At 41.0% G+C, this 16,723-nt stretch overlaps 48 non-coding genes across 48 annotated transcripts; all 48 read right to left on the reverse strand.

The window, feature by feature from the left end:
* Positions 1–251: 251 nt before the first annotated feature.
* Positions 252–324, reverse strand: Trnaf-gaa (transfer RNA phenylalanine (anticodon GAA)). The gene has a single exon. It is a non-coding gene; the product is annotated as a tRNA-Phe (tRNA).
* A 7-nt stretch (positions 325–331) lies between these two features.
* Positions 332–405, reverse strand: Trnai-aau (transfer RNA isoleucine (anticodon AAU)). Its single transcript has one exon. It is a non-coding gene; the product is annotated as a tRNA-Ile (tRNA).
* Positions 406–878: 473 nt separating this feature from the next.
* Positions 879–952, reverse strand: Trnai-aau (transfer RNA isoleucine (anticodon AAU)). The gene has a single exon. It is a non-coding gene; the product is annotated as a tRNA-Ile (tRNA).
* A 478-nt stretch (positions 953–1,430) lies between these two features.
* Positions 1,431–1,504, reverse strand: Trnai-aau (transfer RNA isoleucine (anticodon AAU)). The gene has a single exon. It is a non-coding gene; the product is annotated as a tRNA-Ile (tRNA).
* A 407-nt stretch (positions 1,505–1,911) lies between these two features.
* Positions 1,912–1,984, reverse strand: Trnaf-gaa (transfer RNA phenylalanine (anticodon GAA)). Its single transcript has one exon. It is a non-coding gene; the product is annotated as a tRNA-Phe (tRNA).
* Positions 1,985–1,991: 7 nt separating this feature from the next.
* Trnai-aau (transfer RNA isoleucine (anticodon AAU)) lies at positions 1,992–2,065 on the reverse strand. Its single transcript has one exon. It is a non-coding gene; the product is annotated as a tRNA-Ile (tRNA).
* Positions 2,066–2,473: 408 nt separating this feature from the next.
* Trnaf-gaa (transfer RNA phenylalanine (anticodon GAA)) lies at positions 2,474–2,546 on the reverse strand. Its single transcript has one exon. It is a non-coding gene; the product is annotated as a tRNA-Phe (tRNA).
* A 7-nt stretch (positions 2,547–2,553) lies between these two features.
* On the reverse strand, positions 2,554–2,627 carry Trnai-aau (transfer RNA isoleucine (anticodon AAU)). The gene has a single exon. It is a non-coding gene; the product is annotated as a tRNA-Ile (tRNA).
* A 393-nt stretch (positions 2,628–3,020) lies between these two features.
* On the reverse strand, positions 3,021–3,093 carry Trnaf-gaa (transfer RNA phenylalanine (anticodon GAA)). The gene has a single exon. It is a non-coding gene; the product is annotated as a tRNA-Phe (tRNA).
* A 7-nt stretch (positions 3,094–3,100) lies between these two features.
* Positions 3,101–3,174, reverse strand: Trnai-aau (transfer RNA isoleucine (anticodon AAU)). Its single transcript has one exon. It is a non-coding gene; the product is annotated as a tRNA-Ile (tRNA).
* A 959-nt stretch (positions 3,175–4,133) lies between these two features.
* On the reverse strand, positions 4,134–4,206 carry Trnaf-gaa (transfer RNA phenylalanine (anticodon GAA)). The gene has a single exon. It is a non-coding gene; the product is annotated as a tRNA-Phe (tRNA).
* Positions 4,207–4,213: 7 nt separating this feature from the next.
* On the reverse strand, positions 4,214–4,287 carry Trnai-aau (transfer RNA isoleucine (anticodon AAU)). The gene has a single exon. It is a non-coding gene; the product is annotated as a tRNA-Ile (tRNA).
* Positions 4,288–4,765: 478 nt separating this feature from the next.
* On the reverse strand, positions 4,766–4,839 carry Trnai-aau (transfer RNA isoleucine (anticodon AAU)). The gene has a single exon. It is a non-coding gene; the product is annotated as a tRNA-Ile (tRNA).
* A 407-nt stretch (positions 4,840–5,246) lies between these two features.
* On the reverse strand, positions 5,247–5,319 carry Trnaf-gaa (transfer RNA phenylalanine (anticodon GAA)). The gene has a single exon. It is a non-coding gene; the product is annotated as a tRNA-Phe (tRNA).
* Positions 5,320–5,326: 7 nt separating this feature from the next.
* On the reverse strand, positions 5,327–5,400 carry Trnai-aau (transfer RNA isoleucine (anticodon AAU)). The gene has a single exon. It is a non-coding gene; the product is annotated as a tRNA-Ile (tRNA).
* A 393-nt stretch (positions 5,401–5,793) lies between these two features.
* Positions 5,794–5,866, reverse strand: Trnaf-gaa (transfer RNA phenylalanine (anticodon GAA)). The gene has a single exon. It is a non-coding gene; the product is annotated as a tRNA-Phe (tRNA).
* A 7-nt stretch (positions 5,867–5,873) lies between these two features.
* Trnai-aau (transfer RNA isoleucine (anticodon AAU)) lies at positions 5,874–5,947 on the reverse strand. Its single transcript has one exon. It is a non-coding gene; the product is annotated as a tRNA-Ile (tRNA).
* A 398-nt stretch (positions 5,948–6,345) lies between these two features.
* On the reverse strand, positions 6,346–6,418 carry Trnaf-gaa (transfer RNA phenylalanine (anticodon GAA)). The gene has a single exon. It is a non-coding gene; the product is annotated as a tRNA-Phe (tRNA).
* Positions 6,419–6,425: 7 nt separating this feature from the next.
* On the reverse strand, positions 6,426–6,499 carry Trnai-aau (transfer RNA isoleucine (anticodon AAU)). Its single transcript has one exon. It is a non-coding gene; the product is annotated as a tRNA-Ile (tRNA).
* A 407-nt stretch (positions 6,500–6,906) lies between these two features.
* On the reverse strand, positions 6,907–6,979 carry Trnaf-gaa (transfer RNA phenylalanine (anticodon GAA)). The gene has a single exon. It is a non-coding gene; the product is annotated as a tRNA-Phe (tRNA).
* A 7-nt stretch (positions 6,980–6,986) lies between these two features.
* Positions 6,987–7,060, reverse strand: Trnai-aau (transfer RNA isoleucine (anticodon AAU)). Its single transcript has one exon. It is a non-coding gene; the product is annotated as a tRNA-Ile (tRNA).
* Positions 7,061–7,453: 393 nt separating this feature from the next.
* Positions 7,454–7,526, reverse strand: Trnaf-gaa (transfer RNA phenylalanine (anticodon GAA)). The gene has a single exon. It is a non-coding gene; the product is annotated as a tRNA-Phe (tRNA).
* Positions 7,527–7,533: 7 nt separating this feature from the next.
* On the reverse strand, positions 7,534–7,607 carry Trnai-aau (transfer RNA isoleucine (anticodon AAU)). The gene has a single exon. It is a non-coding gene; the product is annotated as a tRNA-Ile (tRNA).
* Positions 7,608–8,085: 478 nt separating this feature from the next.
* Positions 8,086–8,159, reverse strand: Trnai-aau (transfer RNA isoleucine (anticodon AAU)). The gene has a single exon. It is a non-coding gene; the product is annotated as a tRNA-Ile (tRNA).
* Positions 8,160–8,566: 407 nt separating this feature from the next.
* Positions 8,567–8,639, reverse strand: Trnaf-gaa (transfer RNA phenylalanine (anticodon GAA)). The gene has a single exon. It is a non-coding gene; the product is annotated as a tRNA-Phe (tRNA).
* Positions 8,640–8,646: 7 nt separating this feature from the next.
* On the reverse strand, positions 8,647–8,720 carry Trnai-aau (transfer RNA isoleucine (anticodon AAU)). The gene has a single exon. It is a non-coding gene; the product is annotated as a tRNA-Ile (tRNA).
* A 478-nt stretch (positions 8,721–9,198) lies between these two features.
* Trnai-aau (transfer RNA isoleucine (anticodon AAU)) lies at positions 9,199–9,272 on the reverse strand. The gene has a single exon. It is a non-coding gene; the product is annotated as a tRNA-Ile (tRNA).
* A 407-nt stretch (positions 9,273–9,679) lies between these two features.
* Trnaf-gaa (transfer RNA phenylalanine (anticodon GAA)) lies at positions 9,680–9,752 on the reverse strand. The gene has a single exon. It is a non-coding gene; the product is annotated as a tRNA-Phe (tRNA).
* A 7-nt stretch (positions 9,753–9,759) lies between these two features.
* On the reverse strand, positions 9,760–9,833 carry Trnai-aau (transfer RNA isoleucine (anticodon AAU)). Its single transcript has one exon. It is a non-coding gene; the product is annotated as a tRNA-Ile (tRNA).
* Positions 9,834–10,226: 393 nt separating this feature from the next.
* Trnaf-gaa (transfer RNA phenylalanine (anticodon GAA)) lies at positions 10,227–10,299 on the reverse strand. Its single transcript has one exon. It is a non-coding gene; the product is annotated as a tRNA-Phe (tRNA).
* Positions 10,300–10,306: 7 nt separating this feature from the next.
* Trnai-aau (transfer RNA isoleucine (anticodon AAU)) lies at positions 10,307–10,380 on the reverse strand. Its single transcript has one exon. It is a non-coding gene; the product is annotated as a tRNA-Ile (tRNA).
* A 398-nt stretch (positions 10,381–10,778) lies between these two features.
* Trnaf-gaa (transfer RNA phenylalanine (anticodon GAA)) lies at positions 10,779–10,851 on the reverse strand. Its single transcript has one exon. It is a non-coding gene; the product is annotated as a tRNA-Phe (tRNA).
* Positions 10,852–10,858: 7 nt separating this feature from the next.
* Positions 10,859–10,932, reverse strand: Trnai-aau (transfer RNA isoleucine (anticodon AAU)). Its single transcript has one exon. It is a non-coding gene; the product is annotated as a tRNA-Ile (tRNA).
* Positions 10,933–11,419: 487 nt separating this feature from the next.
* Trnav-aac (transfer RNA valine (anticodon AAC)) lies at positions 11,420–11,493 on the reverse strand. The gene has a single exon. It is a non-coding gene; the product is annotated as a tRNA-Val (tRNA).
* Positions 11,494–11,886: 393 nt separating this feature from the next.
* On the reverse strand, positions 11,887–11,959 carry Trnaf-gaa (transfer RNA phenylalanine (anticodon GAA)). The gene has a single exon. It is a non-coding gene; the product is annotated as a tRNA-Phe (tRNA).
* A 7-nt stretch (positions 11,960–11,966) lies between these two features.
* Positions 11,967–12,040, reverse strand: Trnai-aau (transfer RNA isoleucine (anticodon AAU)). Its single transcript has one exon. It is a non-coding gene; the product is annotated as a tRNA-Ile (tRNA).
* Positions 12,041–12,438: 398 nt separating this feature from the next.
* On the reverse strand, positions 12,439–12,511 carry Trnaf-gaa (transfer RNA phenylalanine (anticodon GAA)). Its single transcript has one exon. It is a non-coding gene; the product is annotated as a tRNA-Phe (tRNA).
* A 7-nt stretch (positions 12,512–12,518) lies between these two features.
* Positions 12,519–12,592, reverse strand: Trnai-aau (transfer RNA isoleucine (anticodon AAU)). Its single transcript has one exon. It is a non-coding gene; the product is annotated as a tRNA-Ile (tRNA).
* Positions 12,593–12,999: 407 nt separating this feature from the next.
* Trnaf-gaa (transfer RNA phenylalanine (anticodon GAA)) lies at positions 13,000–13,072 on the reverse strand. Its single transcript has one exon. It is a non-coding gene; the product is annotated as a tRNA-Phe (tRNA).
* A 7-nt stretch (positions 13,073–13,079) lies between these two features.
* On the reverse strand, positions 13,080–13,153 carry Trnav-aac (transfer RNA valine (anticodon AAC)). Its single transcript has one exon. It is a non-coding gene; the product is annotated as a tRNA-Val (tRNA).
* A 393-nt stretch (positions 13,154–13,546) lies between these two features.
* On the reverse strand, positions 13,547–13,619 carry Trnaf-gaa (transfer RNA phenylalanine (anticodon GAA)). Its single transcript has one exon. It is a non-coding gene; the product is annotated as a tRNA-Phe (tRNA).
* Positions 13,620–13,626: 7 nt separating this feature from the next.
* Positions 13,627–13,700, reverse strand: Trnai-aau (transfer RNA isoleucine (anticodon AAU)). The gene has a single exon. It is a non-coding gene; the product is annotated as a tRNA-Ile (tRNA).
* Positions 13,701–14,098: 398 nt separating this feature from the next.
* Positions 14,099–14,171, reverse strand: Trnaf-gaa (transfer RNA phenylalanine (anticodon GAA)). The gene has a single exon. It is a non-coding gene; the product is annotated as a tRNA-Phe (tRNA).
* A 488-nt stretch (positions 14,172–14,659) lies between these two features.
* Positions 14,660–14,732, reverse strand: Trnaf-gaa (transfer RNA phenylalanine (anticodon GAA)). The gene has a single exon. It is a non-coding gene; the product is annotated as a tRNA-Phe (tRNA).
* A 474-nt stretch (positions 14,733–15,206) lies between these two features.
* On the reverse strand, positions 15,207–15,279 carry Trnaf-gaa (transfer RNA phenylalanine (anticodon GAA)). Its single transcript has one exon. It is a non-coding gene; the product is annotated as a tRNA-Phe (tRNA).
* A 7-nt stretch (positions 15,280–15,286) lies between these two features.
* Positions 15,287–15,360, reverse strand: Trnav-aac (transfer RNA valine (anticodon AAC)). The gene has a single exon. It is a non-coding gene; the product is annotated as a tRNA-Val (tRNA).
* Positions 15,361–15,848: 488 nt separating this feature from the next.
* Positions 15,849–15,922, reverse strand: Trnav-aac (transfer RNA valine (anticodon AAC)). Its single transcript has one exon. It is a non-coding gene; the product is annotated as a tRNA-Val (tRNA).
* Positions 15,923–16,320: 398 nt separating this feature from the next.
* Trnaf-gaa (transfer RNA phenylalanine (anticodon GAA)) lies at positions 16,321–16,393 on the reverse strand. Its single transcript has one exon. It is a non-coding gene; the product is annotated as a tRNA-Phe (tRNA).
* Between the last annotated feature and the right edge of the window lie 330 nt (positions 16,394–16,723).

Consider the following 16,723-nt stretch of genomic DNA (forward strand, 5'->3'; position numbering starts at 1 on the left):
GTTTTGGTGAAAAATAAGCAATGCGATGGAAGTCAAATTAGAGAAGCAATAACTACTAGAGAAGCAAGTAGCCTACTGTAGTAGAAATCTTTTTTCAAAATGTTCTCTGAGACTATTTTCTGACAGATTTAATGTAAAGTCAATTTGCATCTGTCGGTAAACATTTTCAGTGCACTTTCTCGTTGTGATTCTCACCAACACAGAACAACTAATGTAGAAAAAAATATTACAAAATGTTGCAAAAGATGTGTTGCCTCGACCCGGGATTGAACCAGGGACCTTCAGATCTTCAGTCTGACGCTCTCCCGACTGAGCTATCGAGGCGATAACCTGGCCAGTACGGGGATCGAACCCGCGACATTTGCGTTATTAGCACAACGCTCTAACCAACTGAGCTAACCGGCCATGTGCAGTAAATTGAATTCAAATCTCCTTGTCAAGTGTCAATGAACACTTTTGGTCGGGATTCCAACACCGCGCAACCCTCGAAGCCGACAGAAATTGAAATTCAGCTAATAAACAAAAAATGTAAGTATTCTCAAACCTGAATCACACCAGGTTTGTTTTGGTGAAAAATAGGCAATGCGACGGAAGTCAAATTAGAGAAGTAGAGAAGCAAGTACTGTTGTAGAAATCTTTTTTCAAAATGTTCTCTGAGACTATTTTCTGACAGATTTAATGTAAAGTCAATTTGCATCTGTCGGTAAACATTTTCAGTGTACTTTCTCGTTGTGATTCTCACCAACACAGAACAACAAATGTAGAAAACAACATTACAAAATGTTGCAAAAGATGTGTTGCCTCGACCCGGGATTGAACCAGGGTCCTTCAGATCTTCAGTCTGACGCTATCCCGACTGAGCTATCGAGGCGATAACCTGGCCAGTACGGGGATCGAACCCGCGACATTTGCGTTATTAGCACAACGCTCTAACCAACTGAGCTAACCGGCCATGTGCTGTAAATTCAATTCAAATCTCCTTGTCAAGTGTCAATGAACACTTTTGGTCGGGATTCCAACACCGCGCAACCCTCGGAGCCGACAGAAATTTAAATTCAGCTAATAAACAAACAATGTAAGTATTCTCAAACCTGAATCACACCAGGTTTGTTTTGGTGAAAAATAGGCAATGCGATGGAAGTCAAATTAGAGAAGTAATAACTACTAGAGAAGCAAGTAGCCTACAGTAGTAAAAATCTTTTTTCAAAATGTTGTCTGAGACTATTTTCTGACAGATTTAATGTAAAGTCAATTTGCATCTGTCGGTAAACATTTTCAGTGCACTTTCTCGTTGTGATTCTCACCAACACAGAACAACTAATGTAGAAAACAATATTACAAAAGATGTGTTGCCTCGACCCTGGATTGAACCAGGGACCTTCAGATCTTCAGTCTGACGCTCTCCCGACTGAGCTATCGAGGCGATAACCTGGCCAGTACGGGGATCGAACCCGCGACATTTGCGTTATTAGCACAACGCTCTAATCAACTGAGCTAACCGGCCATGTACTGTAAATTGAATTCAAATCTCCTTGTCATTAAGTGTCAATGAACACTTTTGGTCGGGATTCCAACACCGCGCAACCCTCGAAGCCGACAGAAATTGAAATTCAGCTAATAAACAAACAATGTAAGTATTCTCAAACCTGAATCACACCAGGTTTGTTTTGGTGAAAAATAGGCAATGCGACGGAAGTCAAATTAGAGAAGTAATAAACTACTAGAGAAGCAAGTACTGTTGTAGAAATCTTTTTTCAAAATGTCCTCTGAGACTATTTTCTGACAGATTTAATGTAAAGTCAATTTGCATCTGTCGGTAAACATTTTCAGTGCACTTTCTCGTTGTGATTCTCACCAACACAGAACAACTAATGTAGAAAAAAATATTACAAAATGTTGCAAAAGATGTGTTGCCTCGACCCGGGATTGAACCAGGGACCTTCAGATCTTCAGTCTGACGCTCTCCCGACTGAGCTATCGAGGCGATAACCTGGCCAGTACGGGGATCGAACCCGCGACATTTGCGTTATTAGCACAACGCTCTAACCAACTGAGCTAACCGGCCATGTGCTGTAAATTCAATTCAAATCTCCTTGTCAAGTGTCAATGAACACTTTTGGTCGGGATTCCAACACCGCGCAACCCTCGGAGCCGACAGAAATTGAAATTCAGCTAATAAACAAACAATGTAAGTATTCTCAAACCTGAATCACACCAGGTTTGTTTTGGTGAAAAATAAGCAATGCGATGGAAGTCAAATTAGAGAAGCAATAACTACTAGAGAAGCAAGTAGCCTACTGTAGTAGAAATCTTTTTTCAAAATGTTCTCTGAGACTATTTTCTGACAGATTTAATGTAAAGTCAATTTGCATCTGTCGGTAAACATTTTCAGTGCACTTTCTCGTTGTGATTCTCACCAACACAGAACAACTAATGTAGAAAAAAATATTACAAAATGTTGCAAAAGATGTGTTGCCTCGACCCGGGATTGAACCAGGGACCTTCAGATCTTCAGTCTGACGCTCTCCCGACTGAGCTATCGAGGCGATAACCTGGCCAGTACGGGGATCGAACCCGCGACATTTGCGTTATTAGCACAACGCTCTAACCAACTGAGCTAACCGGCCATGTGCAGTAAATTGAATTCAAATCTCCTTGTCAAGTGTCAATGAACACTTTTGGTCGGGATTCCAACACCGCGCAACCCTCGAAGCCGACAGAAATTGAAATTCAGCTAATAAACAAAAAATGTAAGTATTCTCAAACCTGAATCACACCAGGTTTGTTTTGGTGAAAAATAGGCAATGCGACGGAAGTCAAATTAGAGAAGTAGAGAAGCAAGTACTGTTGTAGAAATCTTTTTTCGAAATGTTCTCTGAGACTATTTTCTGACAGATTTAATGTAAAGTCAATTTGCATCTGTCGGTAAACATTTTCAGTGTACTTTCTCGTTGTGATTCTCACCAACACAGAACAACAAATGTAGAAAACAACATTACAAAATGTTGCAAAAGATGTGTTGCCTCGACCCGGGATTGAACCAGGGACCTTCAGATCTTCAGTCTGACGCTCTCCCGACTGAGCTATCGAGGCGATAACCTGGCCAGTACGGGGATCGAACCCGCGACATTTGCGTTATTAGCACAACGCTCTAACCAACTGAGCTAACCGGCCATGTGCTGTAAATTCAATTCAAATCTCCTTGTCAAGTGTCAATGAACACTTTTGGTCGGGATTCCAACACCGCGCAACCCTCGGAGCCGACAGAAATTTAAATTCAGCTAATAAACAAACAATGTAAGTATTCTCAAACCTGAATCACACCAGGTTTGTTTTGGTGAAAAATAGGCAATGCGATGGAAGTCAAATTAGAGAAGTAATAACTACTAGAGAAGCAAGTAGCCTACACTAGTAAAAATCTTTTTTCAAAATGTTGTCTGAGACTATTTTCTGACAGATTTAATGTAAAGTCAATTTGCATCTGTCGGTAAACATTTTCAGTGCACTTTCTCGTTGTGATTCTCACCAACACAGAACAACTAATGTAGAAAACAATATTACAAAAGATGTGTTGCCTCGACCCTGGATTGAACCAGGGACCTTCAGATCTTCAGTCTGACGCTCTCCCGACTGAGATATCGAGGCGATAACCTGGCCAGTACGGGGATCGAACCCGCGACATTTGGGTTATTAGCACAACGCTCTAATCAACTGAGCTAACCGGCCATGTACTGTAAATTGAATTCAAATCTCCTTGTCATTAAGTGTCAATGAACACTTTTGGTCGGGATTCCAACACCGCGCAACCCTCGAAGCCGACAGAAATTGAAATTCAGCTAATAAACAAACAATGTAAGTATTCTCAAACCTGAATCACACCAGGTTTGTTTTGGTGAAAAATAGGCAATGCGACGGAAGTCAAATTAGAGAAGTAATAAACTACTAGAGAAGCAAGTTCTGTTGTAGAAATCTTTTTTCAAAATGTCCTCTGAGACTATTTTCTGACAGATTTAATGTAAAGTCAATTTGCATCTGTCGGTAAACATTTTCAGTGCACTTTCTCGTTGTGATTCTCAACAACACAGAACAACTAATGTAGAAAAAAATATTACAAAATGTTGCAAAAGATGTGTTGCCTCGACCCGGGATTGAACCAGGGACCTTCAGATCTTCAGTCTGACGCTCTCCCGACTGAGCTATCGAGGCGATAACCTGGCCAGTACGGGGATCGAACCCGCGACATTTGCGTTATTAGCACAACGCTCTAACCAACTGAGCTAACCGGCCATGTGCTGTAAATTCAATTCAAATCTCCTTGTCAAGTGTCAATGAACACTTTTGGTCGGGATTCCAACACCGCGCAACCCTCGGAGCCGACAGAAATTGAAATTCAGCTAATAAACAAACAATGTAAGTATTCTCAAACCTGAATCACACCAGGTTTGTTTTGGTGAAAAATAAGCAATGCGATGGAAGTCAAATTAGAGAAGCAATAACTACTAGAGAAGCAAGTAGCCTACTGTAGTAGAAATCTTTTTTCAAAATGTTCTCTGAGACTATTTTCTGACAGATTTAATGTAAAGTCAATTTGCATCTGTCGGTAAACATTTTCAGTGCACTTTCTCGTTGTGATTCTCACCAACACAGAACAACTAATGTAGAAAAAAATATTACAAAAGATGTGTTGCCTCGACCCTGGATTGAACCAGGGACCTTCAGATCTTCAGTCTGACGCTCTCCCGACTGAGCTATCGAGGCGATAACCTGGCCAGTGCGGGGATCGAACCCGCGACATTTGCGTTATTAGCACAACGCTCTAATCAACTGAGCTAACCGGCCATGTACTGTAAATTGAATTCAAATCTCCTTGTCATTAAGTGTCAATGAACACTTTTGGTCGGGATTCCAACACCGCGCAACCCTCGAAGCCGACAGAAATTGAAATTCAGCTAATAAACAAACAATGTAAGTATTCTCAAACCTGAATCACACCAGGTTTGTTTTGGTGAAAAATAGGCAATGCGACGGAAGTCAAATTAGAGAAGTAATAAACTACTAGAGAAGCAAGTACTGTTGTAGAAATCTTTTTTCAAAATGTCCTCTGAGACTATTTTCTGACAGATTTAATGTAAAGTCAATTTGCATCTGTCGGTAAACATTTTCAGTGCACTTTCTCGTTGTGATTCTCACCAACACAGAACAACTAATGTAGAAAAAAATATTACAAAATGTTGCAAAAGATGTGTTGCCTCGACCCGGGATTGAACCAGGGACCTTCAGATCTTCAGTCTGACGCTCTCCCGACTGAGCTATCGAGGCGATAACCTGGCCAGTACGGGGATCGAACCCGCGACATTTGCGTTATTAGCACAACGCTCTAACCAACTGAGCTAACCGGCCATGTGCAGTAAATTGAATTCAAATCTCCTTGTCAAGTGTCAATGAACACTTTTGGTCGGGATTCCAACACCGCCCAACCCTCGAAGCCGACAGAAATTTAAATTCAGCTAATAAACAAAAAATGTAAGTATTCTCAAACCTGAATCACACCAGGTTTGTTTTGGTGAAAAATAGGCAATGCGACGGAAGTCAAATTAGAGAAGTAGAGAAGCAAGTACTGTTGTAGAAATCTTTTTTCAAAATGTTCTCTGAGACTATTTTCTGACAGATTTAATGTAAAGTCAATTTGCATCTGTCGGTAAACATTTTCAGTGTACTTTCTCGTTGTGATTCTCACCAACACAGAACAACTAATGTAGAAAACAATATTACAAAATGTTGCAAAAGATGTGTTGCCTCGACCCGGGATTGAACCAGGGACCTTCAGATCTTCAGTCTGACGCTCTCCCGACTGAGCTATCGAGGCGATAACCTGGCCAGTACGGGGATCGAACCCGCGACATTTGCGTTATTAGCACAACGCTCTAACCAACTGAGCTAACCGGCCATGTGCTGTAAATTCAATTCAAATCTCCTTGTCAAGTGTCAATGAACACTTTTGGTCGGGATTCCAACACCGCGCAACCCTCGGAGCCGACAGAAATTGAAATTCAGCTAATAAACAAACAATGTAAGTATTCTCAAACCTGAATCACACCAGGTTTGTTTTGGTGAAAAATAAGCAATGCGATGGAAGTCAAATTAGAGAAGCAATAACTACTAGAGAAGCAAGTAGCCTACTGTAGTAGAAATCTTTTTTCAAAATGTTCTCTGAGACTATTTTCTGACAGATTTAATGTAAAGTCAATTTGCATCTGTCGGTAAACATTTTCAGTGCACTTTCTCGTTGTGATTCTCACCAACACAGAACAACTAATGTAGAAAAAAATATTACAAAAGATGTGTTGCCTCGACCCGGGATTGAACCAGGGACCTTCAGATCTTCAGTCTGACGCTCTCCCGACTGAGCTATCGAGGCGATAACCTGGCCAGTACGGGGATCGAACCCGCGACATTTGCGTTATTAGCACAACGCTCTAATCAACTGAGCTAACCGGCCATGTACTGTAAATTGAATTCAAATCTCCTTGTCATTAAGAGTCAATGAACACTTTTGGTCGGGATTCCAACACCGCGCAACCCTCGAAGCCGACAGAAATTGAAATTCAGCTAATAAACAAACAATGTAAGTATTCTCAAACCTGAATCACACCAGGTTTGTTTTGGTGAAAAATAGGCAATGCGACGGAAGTCAAATTAGAGAAGTAATAAACTACTAGAGAAGCAAGTACTGTTGTAGAAATCTTTTTTCAAAATGTCCTCTGAGACTATTTTCTGACAGATTTAATGTAAAGTCAATTTGCATCTGTCGGTAAACATTTTCAGTGCACTTTCTCGTTGTGATTCTCACCAACACAGAACAACTAATGTAGAAAAAAATATTACAAAATGTTGCAAAAGATGTGTTGCCTCGACCCGGGATTGAACCAGGGACCTTCAGATCTTCAGTCTGACGCTCTCCCGACTGAGCTATCGAGGCGATAACCTGGCCAGTACGGGGATCGAACCCGCGACATTTGCGTTATTAGCACAACGCTCTAACCAACTGAGCTAACCGGCCATGTGCAGTAAATTGAATTCAAATCTCCTTGTCAAGTGTCAATGAACACTTTTGGTCGGGATTCCAACACCGCGCAACCCTCGAAGCCGACAGAAATTTAAATTCAGCTAATAAACAAAAAATGTAAGTATTCTCAAACCTGAATCACACCAGGTTTGTTTTGGTGAAAAATAGGCAATGCGACGGAAGTCAAATTAGAGAAGTAGAGAAGCAAGTACTGTTGTAGAAATCTTTTTTCGAAATGTCCTCTGAGACTATTTTCTGACAGATTTAATGTAAAGTCAATTTGCATCTGTCGGTAAACATTTTCAGTGTACTTTCTCGTTGTGATTCTCACCAACACAGAACAACAAATGTAGAAAACAACATTACAAAATGTTGCAAAAGATGTGTTGCCTCGACCCGGGATTGAACCAGGGACCTTCAGATCTTCAGTCTGACGCTCTCCCGACTGAGCTATCGAGGCGATAACCTGGCCAGTACGGGGATCGAACCCGCGACATTTGCGTTATTAGCACAACGCTCTAACCAACTGAGCTAACCGGCCATGTGCTGTAAATTCAATTCAAATCTCCTTGTCAAGTGTCAATGAACACTTTTGGTCGGGATTCCAACACCGCGCAACCCTCGGAGCCGACAGAAATTTAAATTCAGCTAATAAACAAACAATGTAAGTATTCTCAAACCTGAATCACACCAGGTTTGTTTTGGTGAAAAATAGGCAATGCGATGGAAGTCAAATTAGAGAAGTAATAACTACTAGAGAAGCAAGTAGCCTACACTAGTAAAAATCTTTTTTCAAAATGTTGTCTGAGACTATTTTCTGACAGATTTAATGTAAAGTCAATTTGCATCTGTCGGTAAACATTTTCAGTGCACTTTCTCGTTGTGATTCTCACCAACACAGAACAACTAATGTAGAAAACAATATTACAAAAGATGTGTTGCCTCGACCCTGGATTGAACCAGGGACCTTCAGATCTTCAGTCTGACGCTCTCCCGACTGAGCTATCGAGGCGATAACCTGGCCAGTACGGGGATCGAACCCGCGACATTTGCGTTATTAGCACAACGCTCTAATCAACTGAGCTAACCGGCCATGTACTGTAAATTGAATTCAAATCTCCTTGTCATTAAGTGTCAATGAACACTTTTGGTCGGGATTCCAACACCGCGCAACCCTCGAAGCCGACAGAAATTGAAATTCAGCTAATAAACAAACAATGTAAGTATTCTCAAACCTGAATCACACCAGGTTTGTTTTGGTGAAAAATAGGCAATGCGACGGAAGTCAAATTAGAGAAGTAATAAACTACTAGAGAAGCAAGTTCTGTTGTAGAAATCTTTTTTCAAAATGTCCTCTGAGACTATTTTCTGACAGATTTAATGTAAAGTCAATTTGCATCTGTCGGTAAACATTTTCAGTGCACTTTCTCGTTGTGATTCTCAACAACACAGAACAACTAATGTAGAAAAAAATATTACAAAATGTTGCAAAAGATGTGTTGCCTCGACCCGGGATTGAACCAGGGACCTTCAGATCTTCAGTCTGACGCTCTCCCGACTGAGCTATCGAGGCGATAACCTGGCCAGTACGGGGATCGAACCCGCGACATTTGCGTTATTAGCACAACGCTCTAACCAACTGAGCTAACCGGCCATGTGCTGTAACTTCAATTCAAATCTCCTTGTCAAGTGTCAATGAACACTTTTGGTCGGGATTCCAACACCGCGCAACCCTCGGAGCCGACAGAAATTGAAATTCAGCTAATAAACAAACAATGTAAGTATTCTCAAACCTGAATCACACCAGGTTTGTTTTGGTGAAAAATAAGCAATGCGATGGAAGTCAAATTAGAGAAGCAATAACTACTAGAGAAGCAAGTAGCCTACTGTAGTAGAAATCTTTTTTCAAAATGTTCTCTGAGACTATTTTCTGACAGATTTAATGTAAAGTCAATTTGCATCTGTCGGTAAACATTTTCAGTGCACTTTCTCGTTGTGATTCTCACCAACACAGAACAACTAATGTAGAAAAAAATATTACAAAAGATGTGTTGCCTCGACCCTGGATTGAACCAGGGACCTTCAGATCTTCAGTCTGACGCTCTCCCGACTGAGCTATCGAGGCGATAACCTGGCCAGTGCGGGGATCGAACCCGCGACATTTGCGTTATTAGCACAACGCTCTAATCAACTGAGCTAACCGGCCATGTACTGTAAATTGAATTCAAATCTCCTTGTCATTAAGTGTCAATGAACACTTTTGGTCGGGATTCCAACACCGCGCAACCCTCGAAGCCGACAGAAATTGAAATTCAGCTAATAAACAAACAATGTAAGTATTCTCAAACCTGAATCACACCAGGTTTGTTTTGGTGAAAAATAGGCAATGCGACGGAAGTCAAATTAGAGAAGTAATAAACTACTAGAGAAGCAAGTACTGTTGTAGAAATCTTTTTTCAAAATGTCCTCTGAGACTATTTTCTGACAGATTTAATGTAAAGTCAATTTGCATCTGTCGGTAAACATTTTCAGTGCACTTTCTCGTTGTGATTCTCACCAACACAGAACAACTAATGTAGAAAAAAATATTACAAAATGTTGCAAAAGATGTGTTGCCTCGACCCGGGATTGAACCAGGGACCTTCAGATCTTCAGTCTGACGCTCTCCCGACTGAGCTATCGAGGCGATAACCTGGCCAGTACGGGGATCGAACCCGCGACATTTGCGTTATTAGCACAACGCTCTAACCAACTGAGCTAACCGGCCATGTGCAGTAAATTGAATTCAAATCTCCTTGTCAAGTGTCAATGAACACTTTTGGTCGGGATTCCAACACCGCCCAACCCTCGAAGCCGACAGAAATTTAAATTCAGCTAATAAACAAAAAATGTAAGTATTCTCAAACCTGAATCACACCAGGTTTGTTTTGGTGAAAAATAGGCAATGCGACGGAAGTCAAATTAGAGAAGTAGAGAAGCAAGTACTGTTGTAGAAATCTTTTTTCAAAATGTTCTCTGAGACTATTTTCTGACAGATTTAATGTAAAGTCAATTTGCATCTGTCGGTAAACATTTTCAGTGTACTTTCTCGTTGTGATTCTCACCAACACAGAACAACTAATGTAGAAAACAATATTACAAAATGTTGCAAAAGATGTGTTGCCTCGACCCGGGATTGAACCAGGGACCTTCAGATCTTCAGTCTGACGCTCTCCCGACTGAGCTATCGAGGCGATAACCTGGCCAGTACGGGGATCGAACCCGCGACATTTGCGTTATTAGCACAACGCTCTAACCAACTGAGCTAACCGGCCATGTGCTGTAAATTCAATTCAAATCTCCTTGTCAAGTGTCAATGAACACTTTTGGTCGGGATTCCAACACCGCGCAACCCTCGGAGCCGACAGAAATTGAAATTCAGCTAATAAACAAACAATGTAAGTATTCTCAAACCTGAATCACACCAGGTTTGTTTTGGTGAAAAATAAGCAATGCGATGGAAGTCAAATTAGAGAAGCAATAACTACTAGAGAAGCAAGTAGCCTACTGTAGTAGAAATCTTTTTTCAAAATGTTCTCTGAGACTATTTTCTGACAGATTTAATGTAAAGTCAATTTGCATCTGTCGGTAAACATTTTCAGTGCACTTTCTCGTTGTGATTCTCACCAACACAGAACAACTAATGTAGAAAAAAATATTACAAAAGATGTGTTGCCTCGACCCGGGATTGAACCAGGGACCTTCAGATCTTCAGTCTGACGCTCTCCCGACTGAGCTATCGAGGCGATAACCTGGCCAGTACGGGGATCGAACCCGCGACATTTGCGTTATTAGCACAACGCTCTAATCAACTGAGCTAACCGGCCATGTACTGTAAATTGAATTCAAATCTCCTTGTCATTAAGAGTCAATGAACACTTTTGGTCGGGATTCCAACACCGCGCAACCCTCGAAGCCGACAGAAATTGAAATTCAGCTAATAAACAAACAATGTAAGTATTCTCAAACCTGAATCACACCAGGTTTGTTTTGGTGAAAAATAGGCAATGCGACGGAAGTCAAATTAGAGAAGTAATAAACTACTAGAGAAGCAAGTACTGTTGTAGAAATCTTTTTTCAAAATGTCCTCTGAGACTATTTTCTGACAGATTTAATGTAAAGTCAATTTGCATCTGTCGGTAAACATTTTCAGTGCACTTTCTCGTTGTGATTCTCACCAACACAGAACAACTAATGTAGAAAAAAATATTACAAAATGTTGCAAAAGATGTGTTGCCTCGACCCTGGATTGAACCAGGGACCTTCAGATCTTCAGTCTGACGCTCTCCCGACTGAGCTATCGAGGCGATAACCTGGCCAGTACGGGGATCGAACCAGCGACATTTGCGTTGTTAGCACAACGCTCTAACCAACTGAGCTAACCGGCCATGTGCTGTAAATTGAATTCAAATCTCCTTGTCAAGTGTCAATGAACACTTTTGGTCGGGATTCCAACACCGCGCAACCCTCGAAGCCGACAGAAATTTAAATTCAGCTAATAAACAAAAAATGTAAGTATTCTCAAACCTGAATCACACCAGGTTTGTTTTGGTGAAAAATAGGCAATGCGACGGAAGTCAAATTAGAGAAGTAGAGAAGCAAGTACTGTTGTAGAAATCTTTTTTCAAAATGTTCTCTGAGACTATTTTCTGACAGATTTAATGTAAAGTCAATTTGCATCTGTCGGTAAACATTTTCAGTGTACTTTCTCGTTGTGATTCTCACCAACACAGAACAACAAATGTAGAAAACAACATTACAAAATGTTGCAAAAGATGTGTTGCCTCGACCCGGGATTGAACCAGGGACCTTCAGATCTTCAGTCTGACGCTCTCCCGACTGAGCTATCGAGGCGATAACCTGGCCAGTACGGGGATCGAACCCGCGACATTTGCGTTATTAGCACAACGCTCTAACCAACTGAGCTAACCGGCCATGTGCTGTAAATTCAATTCAAATCTCCTTGTCAAGTGTCAATGAACACTTTTGGTCGGGATTCCAACACCGCGCAACCCTCGGAGCCGACAGAAATTTAAATTCAGCTAATAAACAAACAATGTAAGTATTCTCAAACCTGAATCACACCAGGTTTGTTTTGGTGAAAAATAGGCAATGCGATGGAAGTCAAATTAGAGAAGTAATAACTACTAGAGAAGCAAGTAGCCTACAGTAGTAAAAATCTTTTTTCAAAATGTTGTCTGAGACTATTTTCTGACAGATTTAATGTAAAGTCAATTTGCATCTGTCGGTAAACATTTTCAGTGCACTTTCTCGTTGTGATTCTCACCAACACAGAACAACTAATGTAGAAAAAAATATTACAAAAGATGTGTTGCCTCGACCCGGGATTGAACCAGGGACCTTCAGATCTTCAGTCTGACGCTCTCCCGACTGAGCTATCGAGGCGATAACCTGGCCAGTACGGGGATCGAACCCGCGACATTTGCGTTATTAGCACAACGCTCTAATCAACTGAGCTAACCGGCCATGTACTGTAAATTGAATTCAAATCTCCTTGTCATTAAGTGTCAATGAACACTTTTGGTCGGGATTCCAACACCGCGCAACCCTCGAAGCCGACAGAAATTGAAATTCAGCTAATAAACAAACAATGTAAGTATTCTCAAACCTGAATCACACCAGGTTTGTTTTGGTGAAAAATAGGCAATGCGACGGAAGTCAAATTAGAGAAGTAATAAACTACTAGAGAAGCAAGTACTGTTGTAGAAATCTTTTTTCAAAATGTCCTCTGAGACTATTTTCTGACAGATTTAATGTAAAGTCAATTTGCATCTGTCGGTAAACATTTTCAGTGCACTTTCTCGTTGTGATTCTCACCAACACAGAACAACTAATGTAGAAAAAAATATTACAAAATGTTGCAAAAGATGTGTTGCCTCGACCCGGGATTGAACCAGGGACCTTCAGATCTTCAGTCTGACGCTCTCCCGACTGAGCTATCGAGGCGATAACCTGGCCAGTACGGGGATCGAACCAGCGACATTTGCGTTGTTAGCACAACGCTCTAACCAACTGAGCTAACCGGCCATGTGCAGTAAATTGAATTCAAATCTCCTTGTCAAGTGTCAATGAACACTTTTGGTCGGGATTCCAACACCGCGCAACCCTCGAAGCCGACAGAAATTGAAATTCAGCTAATAAACAAAAAATGTAAGTATTCTCAAACCTGAATCACACCAGGTTTGTTTTGGTGAAAAATAGGCAATGCGACGGAAGTCAAATTAGAGAAGTAGAGAAGCAAGTACTGTTGTAGAAATCTTTTTTCAAAATGTTCTCTGAGACTATTTTCTGACAGATTTAATGTAAAGTCAATTTGCATCTGTCGGTAAACATTTTCAGTGTACTTTCTCGTTGTGATTCTCACCAACACAGAACAACAAATGTAGAAAACAACATTACAAAATGTTGCAAAAGATGTGTTGCCTCGACCCGGGATTGAACCAGGGACCTTCAGATCTTCAGTCTGACGCTCTCCCGACTGAGCTATCGAGGCGATAACCTGGCCAGTACGGGGATCGAACCCGCGACATTTGCGTTATTAGCACAACGCTCTAACCAACTGAGCTAACCGGCCATGTGCTGTAAATTCAATTCAAATCTCCTTGTCAAGTGTCAATGAACACTTTTGGTCGGGATTCCAACACCGCGCAACCCTCGGAGCCGACAGAAATTTAAATTCAGCTAATAAACAAACAATGTAAGTATTCTCAAACCTGAATCACACCAGGTTTGTTTTGGTGAAAAATAGGCAATGCGATGGAAGTCAAATTAGAGAAGTAATAACTACTAGAGAAGCAAGTAGCCTACAGTAGTAAAAATCTTTTTTCAAAATGTTGTCTGAGACTATTTTCTGACAGATTTAATGTAAAGTCAATTTGCATCTGTCGGTAAACATTTTCAGTGCACTTTCTCGTTGTGATTCTCACCAACACAGAACAACTAATGTAGAAAAAAATATTACAAAAGATGTGTTGCCTCGACCCGGGATTGAACCAGGGACCTTCAGATCTTCAGTCTGACGCTCTCCCGACTGAGCTATCGAGGCGATAACCTGGCCAGTACGGGGATCGAACCCGCGACATTTGCGTTATTAGCACAACGCTCTAATCAACTGAGCTAACCGGCCATGTACTGTAAATTGAATTCAAATCTCCTTGTCATTAAGTGTCAATGAACACTTTTGGTCGGGATTCCAACACCGCGCAACCCTCGAAGCCGACAGAAATTGAAATTCAGCTAATAAACAAACAATGTAAGTATTCTCAAACCTGAATCACACCAGGTTTGTTTTGGTGAAAAATAGGCAATGCGACGGAAGTCAAATTAGAGAAGTAATAAACTACTAGAGAAGCAAGTACTGTTGTAGAAATCTTTTTTCAAAATGTCCTCTGAGACTATTTTCTGACAGATTTAATGTAAAGTCAATTTGCATCTGTCGGTAAACATTTTCAGTGCACTTTCTCGTTGTGATTCTCACCAACACAGAACAACTAATGTAGAAAAAAATATTACAAAATGTTGCAAAAGATGTGTTGCCTCGACCCGGGATTGAACCAGGGACCTTCAGATCTTCAGTCTGACGCTCTCCCGACTGAGCTATCGAGGCGATAACCTGGCCAGTACGGGGAACGAACCCGCGACATTTGCGTTATTAGCACAACGCTCTAACCAACTGAGCTAACCGGCCATGTGCAGTAAATTGAATTCAAATCTCCTTGTCAAGTGTCAATGAACACTTTTGGTCGGGATTCCAACACCGCGCAACCCTCGAAGCCGACAGAAATTGAAATTCAGCTAATAAACAAAAAATGTAAGTATTCTCAAACCTGAATCACACCAGGTTTGTTTTGGTGAAAAATAGGCAATGCGACGGAAGTCAAATTAGAGAAGTAGAGAAGCAAGTACTGTTGTAGAAATCTTTTTTCAAAATGTTCTCTGAGACTATTTTCTGACAGATTTAATGTAAAGTCAATTTGCATCTGTCGGTAAACATTTTCAGTGTACTTTCTCGTTGTGATTCTCACCAACACAGAACAACAAATGTAGAAAACAACATTACAAAATGTTGCAAAAGATGTGTTGCCTCGACCCGGGATTGAACCAGGGACCTTCAGATCTTCAGTCTGACGCTCTCCCGACTGAGCTATCGAGGCGATAACCTGGCCAGTACGGGGATCGAACCAGCGACATTTGCGTTGTTAGCACAACGCTCTAACCAACTGAGCTAACCGGCCATGTGCTGTAAATTCAATTCAAATCTCCTTGTCAAGTGTCAATGAACACTTTTGGTCGGGATTCCAACACCGCGCAACCCTCGGAGCCGACAGAAATTTAAATTCAGCTAATAAACAAACAATGTAAGTATTCTCAAACCTGAATCACACCAGGTTTGTTTTGGTGAAAAATAGGCAATGCGATGGAAGTCAAATTAGAGAAGTAATAACTACTAGAGAAGCAAGTAGCCTACAGTAGTAAAAATCTTTTTTCAAAATGTTGTCTGAGACTATTTTCTGACAGATTTAATGTAAAGTCAATTTGCATCTGTCGGTAAACATTTTCAGTGCACTTTCTCGTTGTGATTCTCACCAACACAGAACAACTAATGTAGAAAAAAATATTACAAAATGTTGCAAAAGATGTGTTGCCTCGACCCTGGATTGAACCAGGGACCTTCAGATCTTCAGTCTGACGCTCTCCCGACTGAGCTATCGAGGCGATAACCTGGCCAGTACGGGGATCGAACCAGCGACATTTGCGTTGTTAGCACAACGCTCTAACCAACTGAGCTAACCGGCCATGTGCTGTAAATTCAATTCAAATCTCCTTGTCAAGTGTCAATGAACACTTTTGGTCGGGATTCCAACACCGCGCAACCCTCGGAGCCGACAGAAATTTAAATTCAGCTAATAAACAAACAATGTAAGTATTCTCAAACCTGAATCACACCAGGTTTGTTTTGGTGAAAAATAGGCAATGCGATGGAAGTCAAATTAGAGAAGTAATAACTACTAGAGAAGCAAGTAGCCTACAGTAGTAGAAATCTTTTTTCAAAATGTTGTCTGAGACTATTTTCTGACAGATTTAATGTAAAGTCAATTTGCATCTGTCGGTAAACATTTTCAGTGCACTTTCTCGTTGTGATTCTCACCAACACAGAACAACTAATGTAGAAAAAAATATTACAAAAGATGTGTTGCCTCGACCCGGGATTGAACCAGGGACCTTCAGATCTTCAGTCTGACGCTCTCCCGACTGAGCTATCGAGGCGATAACCTGGCCAGTACGGGGATCGAACCCGCGACATTTGCGTTATTAGCACAACGCTCTAATCAACTGAGCTAACCGGCCATGTACTGTAAATTGAATTCAAATCTCCTTGTCATTAAGTGTCAATGAACACTTTTGGTCGGGATTCCAACACCGCGCAACCCTCGAAGCCGACAGAAATTGAAATTCAGCTAATAAACAAACAATGTAAGTATTCTCAAACCTGAATCACACCAGGTTTGTTTTGGTGAAAAATAGGCAATGCGACGGAAGTCAAATTAGAGAAGTAATAAACTACTAGAGAAGCAAGTACTGTTGTAGAAATCTTTT

Source organism: Phallusia mammillata, chromosome 2 (assembly GCF_965637545.1).
Source record: "Phallusia mammillata chromosome 2, kaPhaMamm4.hap1.1, whole genome shotgun sequence".
Taxonomy (NCBI): Eukaryota; Metazoa; Chordata; class Ascidiacea; order Phlebobranchia; family Ascidiidae; genus Phallusia; species Phallusia mammillata.